We start from the raw sequence: 6,963 nt of genomic DNA on the forward strand, positions 1-6,963 counted from the left end.
CACGTTCGAGAGGTGTACGAAGCCACCTTGGGGGGCTGCGGAGGCCGCCCTGAGAGCGCATCCAAGCCCCTGCTGAGAACCCTGTCCTAGCTGCCTGCGAGGGCAGGCGGGACCCCACCAGGAGGCCGTGCACAGCCCGCGGCAGCCACTGCTGAAGCCCACGGCAGTTGGCAGAGATGGGTCTTTGAGAAAAAATGACAAAGTCCAAACGCCTCCAGGCGCCGGCCAGGGGGACGGACCCGGCTGGCCGGGCCGGCGGGAGCTGCGGCGGCTGGGGCTGAGCCGAGTGGCGATGCACGTCCTGAGAACCGGGAAGGGGACAAACCGGTAGCTCCAGGCCGGGCTAGAGTTCCAGGAGGTCGGCCTGACTCTGGAGGTTTCCCCCCTGGCTTTTCCCCATAGGCCAAAGCGGGGGAAGTCAAAAATGCACCCCCAGCAGATGTATGCAGAGGGGCTGGCTGGTGATGGGGAGCGGGCTGTTGGCAGCGGTGTGCTGGCTGCAGGGGTGGCCCGGGGCGGCTGCGGAGGGCCCCCGAGGTGCACCTACCAGCAGTAGCTCAAGACCCTGCCTGAGCCTCCGGTGTTGCAGGGCAGGACACCCAGGAGGCGGGGAACAGCCCGCGGCAGCCCCCGCTGAAGTCCATGGCATTTGCCAGAGGAGAGTGTTGGATGAAAAAACGACAAAGTCCAAACGCTCCGGGCGCCGGCCAGGGGGGCGGACCCGGCTGGTCGGGCCGGCGGGAGCTGCGGCTGCCGGGGCTGAGCCGAGTGTCGATGCATGTCGTGAGAACCGGTATGAGGGTAATCCTGGGCCCTCGGGGCCGAGGCACGGTTCCAGGAAGGCGGAAGGAGCGGGCCCGCTTCCCCTGATAGCGCCGACGGCGGTAAAATAAGGCCTCGCAAAACGTCAGGACGAACACCTTTTTTGCATATAAGGGAACGAGCGGTGTGCGGTCTTTGACAAAGTGACTATTTCTCAATGTGCTGAGAAGGGAGTGGGGACCGCTCAAAGTCAAAGCACCGCGTCCGCCCCTCTGCCACCTCCCTGGGAGCAGAGTCATCGAGCGCGAGGGTCCCCACTCCGCCTGTGCAGGCCACGGGGCCAACAGGCTGGCTGGCTGGCTGCCCGGGCGACCCCCCCTCCGAGATGCCGGGCCGGGGCAGACTGTGCAAACGAGCGCGGGCGTGTTTTCTTCCCCTGGGGTGGAGCCCTTCCACCCCACGCCGTCCGAGGCCCGTTGGCCTCGGGCGGCCTGCCTCCGAGAGTGGGAGAGAGACGGAGGACGGCGGCCCGCGGCGGCGCGAGGCGTCCCCGTTGTTCCACCACGGCTGCCAGCCGGTCGATCCTGCCGGTAGCCTGGGCTTGTCTCCGCTCCGCCTGTCCAGGCCGCGGGGCCCACAGGCGGCTTGCCCGGGAAGACCCCGCTCTCCGAGCGGCCGGGCGCCACGTTCAAGAGGTGTACGGAGCCACCTGGGTGGGGGTCTGCGGAGGCCACCCTGAGAGCGCTGATAACCCTGTCCTAGCTGCCTGCGCGGGCAGGCGGGACCCCCAAGAGGCCGGGCACAGCCCGCGGCAGCCCCCGCCGAAGTCCACGGCAGTTGGCAGAGACGAGTCTTGGAGAGAAAACGACAAAGTCCAGACGCTCCAGGCGCCGGCCAGGGGTGCGGACCCGGCTGGCCGGGCCGGCGGGAGCTGCGGCTGCCGGGGCTGAGCCGAGTGTCGACGCATGTCGTGAGAACCGGTATGAGGGTAATCCTGGGCCCTCGGGGCCGAGCTACGGTTCCATGAAGGCGGAAGGAGCGGGCCTGTTTCCCCTGATAGCGCCGACGACGGTAAAATAAGGGCTCGCAAAACGTCAGGACGAACACCTTTTTTGCATATAAGGGAACGAGCGGTGTGCGGTCTTTGACAAAGTGACTATTTCTCAGAGTGCTGGAGTGGGGACCGCTCAAAGTCAAAGCACCGCGGCCACCCCTCTGCCACCTCCCGGGGAGCAGAGTCATAGAGCGCAAGTGTCCCCACTCCGCCTGTGCAGGCCGCGGGGCCAACAGGCTGGCTGGCTGCCCTGGCGACCCCCCTCCGAGATGCCGGGCCGAGGCGTAGGCAGCCGCCTCCATCACACCACCCAAGGCGAGAGAGTGGGTCAACGGGAGAGCCGGCGCGGCCGAGGGACCCTCGCCGCGCCCATGTCCGGGGAAGGACCACAAGGGCCCTGCTCCCCGGCGCCCCGGCGAGCGGGTTCACCCTCGGCGCGTACGGCTCTCGAGGATGGGGAAGGGACGCGCGGGGGCGTCCCTTCCGTCCCCAGCGGAAGAAGGCGAGCGGCTCTGCGTGTCGGGACACCCCGCGGAGCCCCCTGCGGGGGGAGTACTCCGGGGGAGAAGCGTGGCGCAGGGGGTGCAGCCCTTTCCCAGGCCACCGTGCGACGGCGTCGGTGGGGCCGACGCCGAGAGAGAGAACGATCCGGGCTCTCCCGCCTCAGGGCGGCCGAGAGCGGGGCACGGGCCCCACGTTTGGTGAAGGTTTTCCCGAAAGCGAAGGACCCCCGCCTGTCCCCTCGGGCTCCGGCCGATGCGGGCGGTCCAGGGCGGGGATAGGGGACGGCGGCCTGCGGACGACGCGCTTTATCCCCAGAAGGAGCGAGGCATGAGGGGGTGTTCCACCCCCGCCGGCCGGTCTCGCTCCTTCTCCGGGCTACCCCTCGGCGGAGTAAAGACCCCCGGGTCAACGCTCCCGCGTCCGGGCGCCGGCGCGCGTCCCCTTCCCGCGGGGGGTGGATCCCTTCCACCCCCGGCCGTCCGAGGCCCGTGCGCCTCGGGCGGCCTCCCTTCCGAGAGAGGGAGAGAGAGACGGAGGACGGTGGTCCGCGACGGCGCGAGGCGTCCGAGTTGTGTTCCCCACGGCGGCTACCCGGTCGATCCCGCCCGCCGGTAGCCTTGGCTTGCCCCCACTCCGCCTGTCCAGGCCGCGGGGCCGACGGGCTGTCTGCCCGGGTAGACCCCGCTCTCAGCGAGCGGCCGGGCGGCCACGTTCAAGAGGTGTACGAAGCCACCTCGGGGTGGAGCCCTTCCACCCCTGGCCGTCCGAGGCCCGTGCGCCTCGGGCGGCCTCCCTTCCGAGAGAGGGAGAGAGAGACGGAGGACGGTGGTCCGCGACGGCGCGAGGCGTCCGAGTTGTGTTCCCCACGGCGGCTACCCGGTCGATCCCGCCCGCCGGTAGCCTTGGCTTGCCCCCACTCCGCCTGTCCAGGCCGCGGGGCCGACAGGCTGTCTGCCCGGGTAGACCCCGCTCTCACCGAGCGGCCGGGCGGCCACGTTCAAGAGGTGTACGAAGCCACCTCGGGGTGGAGCCCTTCCACCCCTGGCCGTCCGAGGCCCGTGCGCCTCGGGCGGCCTCCCTTCCGAGAGAGGGAGAGAGACGGAGGACGGTGGTCCGCGACGGCGCGAGGCGTCCAACTTGTGTTCCCCCACGGCGGCTTCCCGGTCGATCCCGCCCGCCGGTAGCCTAGGCTTTTCCCCGCTCCGCCTGTCCAGGCCGCGGGGCCGACAGGCTGTCTGCCCGGGTAGACCCCGCTCTCCGAGCGGCCGGGCGCCACGTTCAAGAGGTGTACGAAGCCACCTTTGGGGGGGCTGCGGTGCCCCCCGCCCCGAGAGTGCCTCCCAGGCCGAGGGAGCCCGGCGGTCGAGTGTCGTAGGAAAGCGCGTGCCACGGCTGTGTCGGTCACAGGGGCCAGAGGTAGTTTGGGCAACGGCTTAGATCCGTATGAAGCTCATCCTTTCCGGCCTGTTCTGGCGGCGGCTAGGCGTGCGCGCACGGCACGACGCCCCTGGTTCCAGCGAGGCGACGGCGCCCCGCACCCCACTCTCCGGGCCGAGCAGAGCCCCCGAGCGCAAGAGTCCCCGCTCCGCCTGTCCAGGCCGCGGGGCCGACGGGCTGTCTGCCCGGGTAGACCCCGCTCTCACCGAGCGGCCGGGCGGCCACGTTCAAGAGGTGTACGAAGCCACCTTGGGGTGGAGCCCTTCCACCCCTGGCCGTCCGAGGCCCGTGCGCCTCGGGCGGCCTCCCTTCCGAGAGAGGGAGAGAGAGACGGAGGACGGTGGTCCGCGACGGCGCGAGACGTCCAAGTTGTGTTCCCCCACGGCGGCTACCCGGTCGATCCCGCCCGGTAGCCTTGGCTTTTCCCCACTCCGCCTGTCCAGGCCGCGGGGCCGACAGGCTGTCTGCCCGGGTAGCACCCGCTCTCACCGAGCGGCCGGGCGGCCACGTTCAAGAGGTGTACGAAGCCACCTTGGGGTGGAGCCCTTCCACCCCTGGCCGTCCGAGGCCCGTGCGCCTCGGGCGGCCTCCCTTCCGAGAGAGGGAGAGAGAGACGGAGGACGGTGGTCCGCGACGGCGCGAGACGTCCAAGTTGTGTTCCCCACGGCGGCTACCCGGTCGATCCCGCCCGCCGGTAGCCTTGGCTTGCCCCCACTCCGCCTGTCCAGGCCGCGTGGCCGACAGGCTGTCTGCCCGGGTAGACCCCGCTCTCCGAGCGGCCGGGCCCCAACCTTCAAGAGGTGTACGAAGCCACCTCGGGGTGGAGCCCTTCCACCCCTGGCCGTCCGAGGCCCGTGCGCCTCGGGCGGCCCCCCTTCCCGAGAGAGGGAGGACGGTGGTCCGCGACGGTGCGAGGCGTCCAACTTGTGTTCCCCCACGGCGGCTTCCCGGTCGATCCCGCCCGCCGGTAGCCTAGGCTTTTCCCCGCTCCGCCTGTCCAGGCCGCGGGGCCGACAGGCTGTCTGCCCGGGTAGACCCTGCTCTCCGAGCGGCCGGGCCCCAACGTTCAAGAGGTGTACGAAGCCACCTTTGGGGGGGGCTGCGGTGCCCCCCGCCCCGAGAGTGCCTCCCAGGCCGAGGGAGCCCGGCGGTCGAGTGTCGTAGGAAAGCGCGTGCCACGGCTGTGTCGGTCACAGGGGCCAGAGGTAGTTTGGGCAACGGCTTAGATCCGTATGAAGCTCATCCTTTCCGGCCTGTTCTGGCGGCGGCTAGGCGCGCGCGCGCGAATGGCACGACGCCCCTGGTTCCAGCGAGGCGACGGCGCCCCGCACCCCACTCTCCGGGCCGAGCAGAGCCCCCGAGCGCAAGGTTCCCCGCTCCGCCTGTCCAGGCCGCGGGGCCAGCAGGCTGTCTGCCCGGGTAGACCCCGCTCTCCGAGCGGCCGGGCCCCAACGTTCAAGAGGTGTACGAAGCCACCTTGAGGTGGAGCCCTTCCACCCCTGGCCGTCCGAGGCCCGCCGGTAGCCTTGGCTTGTCCCCACTCCGCCTGTCCAGGCCGCGGGGCCGACAGGCTGTCTGCCCGGGTAGACCCCGCTCTCCGAGCGGCCGGGCCCCAACGTTCAAGAGGTGTACGAAGCCACCTCGGGGGGCTGCGGTGCCCCCCGCCCCGAGAGTGCCTCCCAGGCCGAGGGGAGCCAGGCGGTCGAGTGTCGTAGGAAAGCGCGCGCGCGGCTGTGTCGGTCACACGAGCCAGAGTTAGTTTGGGCAACGGCTTAGATCCGTATGCAGCTCAACCTTTCCGGCCTGTTCTGGCGGCGGCTAGGCGCGCGCGAACGTCACGACGCCCCTGGTTCCAGCGAGGCGACGGCGCCCCGCACCCCGCTCTCTGGGCCGAGCAGAGCCCCCGAGCGCAAGAGCCCCCGCTCCGCCTGTCCAGGCCGCGGGGCCGACAGGCTGTCTGCCCGCGTAGACCCCGCTCTCACCGAGCGGCCGGGCGCCACGTTCAAGAGGTGTACGAAGCCACCTTAAGGGGGCTGCGGTGGCCCCCTGCCCCGAGAGTGCCTCCCAGGCTGAGGGAGCCCGGCGGTCGAGTGTCGTGGGAAAGCGCGCGCGCGGCTGTGTCACACGGGCCAGAGTTAGTTTGGGCAACGGCTTAGATCCGTATGCAGCTCAACCTTTCCGGCCTGTTCTGGCGGCGGCTAGGCGCGAGCGCACGTCACGACGCCCCTGGTTCCAGCGAGGCGACGGCGCCCCGCCACCCCACTCTCCGGGCCGAGCAGAGCGTCCGCTCTCGCTCCTTGGAGCAGAGCCCCCGAGCGCAAGAGTCCCCGCTCCCGCCTGTCCAGGCCGCGGGGCCGACAGGCTGTCTGCCCGGGTAGACCCCGCTCTCACCGAGCGGCCGGGCGGCCACGTTCAAGAGGTGTACGAAGCCACCTTGGGGGGCTGCGGTGCCCCCCGCCCCGAGAGTGCCTCCCAGGCCGAGGGGAGCCAGGCGGTCGAGTGTCGTAGGAAAGCGCGCGCGCGGCTGTGTCGGTCACACGAGCCAGAGTTAGTTTGGGCAACGGCTTAGATCCGTATGCAGCTCAACCTTTCCGGCCTGTCCTGGCGGCGGCTAGGCGCGTGCGAACGTCACAACGCCCCTGGTTCCAGCGAGGCGACGGCGCCCCGCACCCAACTCTCCGGGCCGAGCAGAGCCCCCGAGCGCAAGAGTACCCGCTCCGCCTGCCCAGGCCGCGGGGCCGACAGGCTGTCTGCCCGGGTAGACCCCGCTCTCACCGAGCGGCCGGGCGCCACGTTCAAGAGGTGTACGAAGCCACCTAAAGGGGGCTGCGGTGGCCCCCTGCCCCGAGAGTGCCTCCCAGGCCGAGGGAGCCCGGCGGTCGAGTGTCGTAGGAAAGCGCGCGCGCGGCTGTGTCACACGGGCCAGAGTTAGTTTGGGCAACGGCTTAGATCCGTATGCAGCTCAACCTTTCCGGCCTGTTCTGGCGGCGGCTAGGCGCGCGCGCACGTCACGACGCCCCTGGTTCCAGCGAGGCGACGGCGCCCCGCCACCCCACTCTCCGGGCCGAGCAGAGCGTCCGCTCTCGCTCCTTGGAGCAGAGCCCCCCGAGCGCAAGAGTCCCCGCTCCCGCCTGTCCAGGCCGCGGGGGCCGACAGGCTGTCTGCCCGGGTAGACCCCGCTCTCACCGAGCGGCAGGGCGGCCACG

This window comes from Eleutherodactylus coqui, unplaced genomic scaffold (genome assembly GCF_035609145.1).
Source record: "Eleutherodactylus coqui strain aEleCoq1 unplaced genomic scaffold, aEleCoq1.hap1 HAP1_SCAFFOLD_138, whole genome shotgun sequence".
Lineage (NCBI taxonomy): Eukaryota > Metazoa > Chordata > Amphibia > Anura > Eleutherodactylidae > Eleutherodactylus > Eleutherodactylus coqui.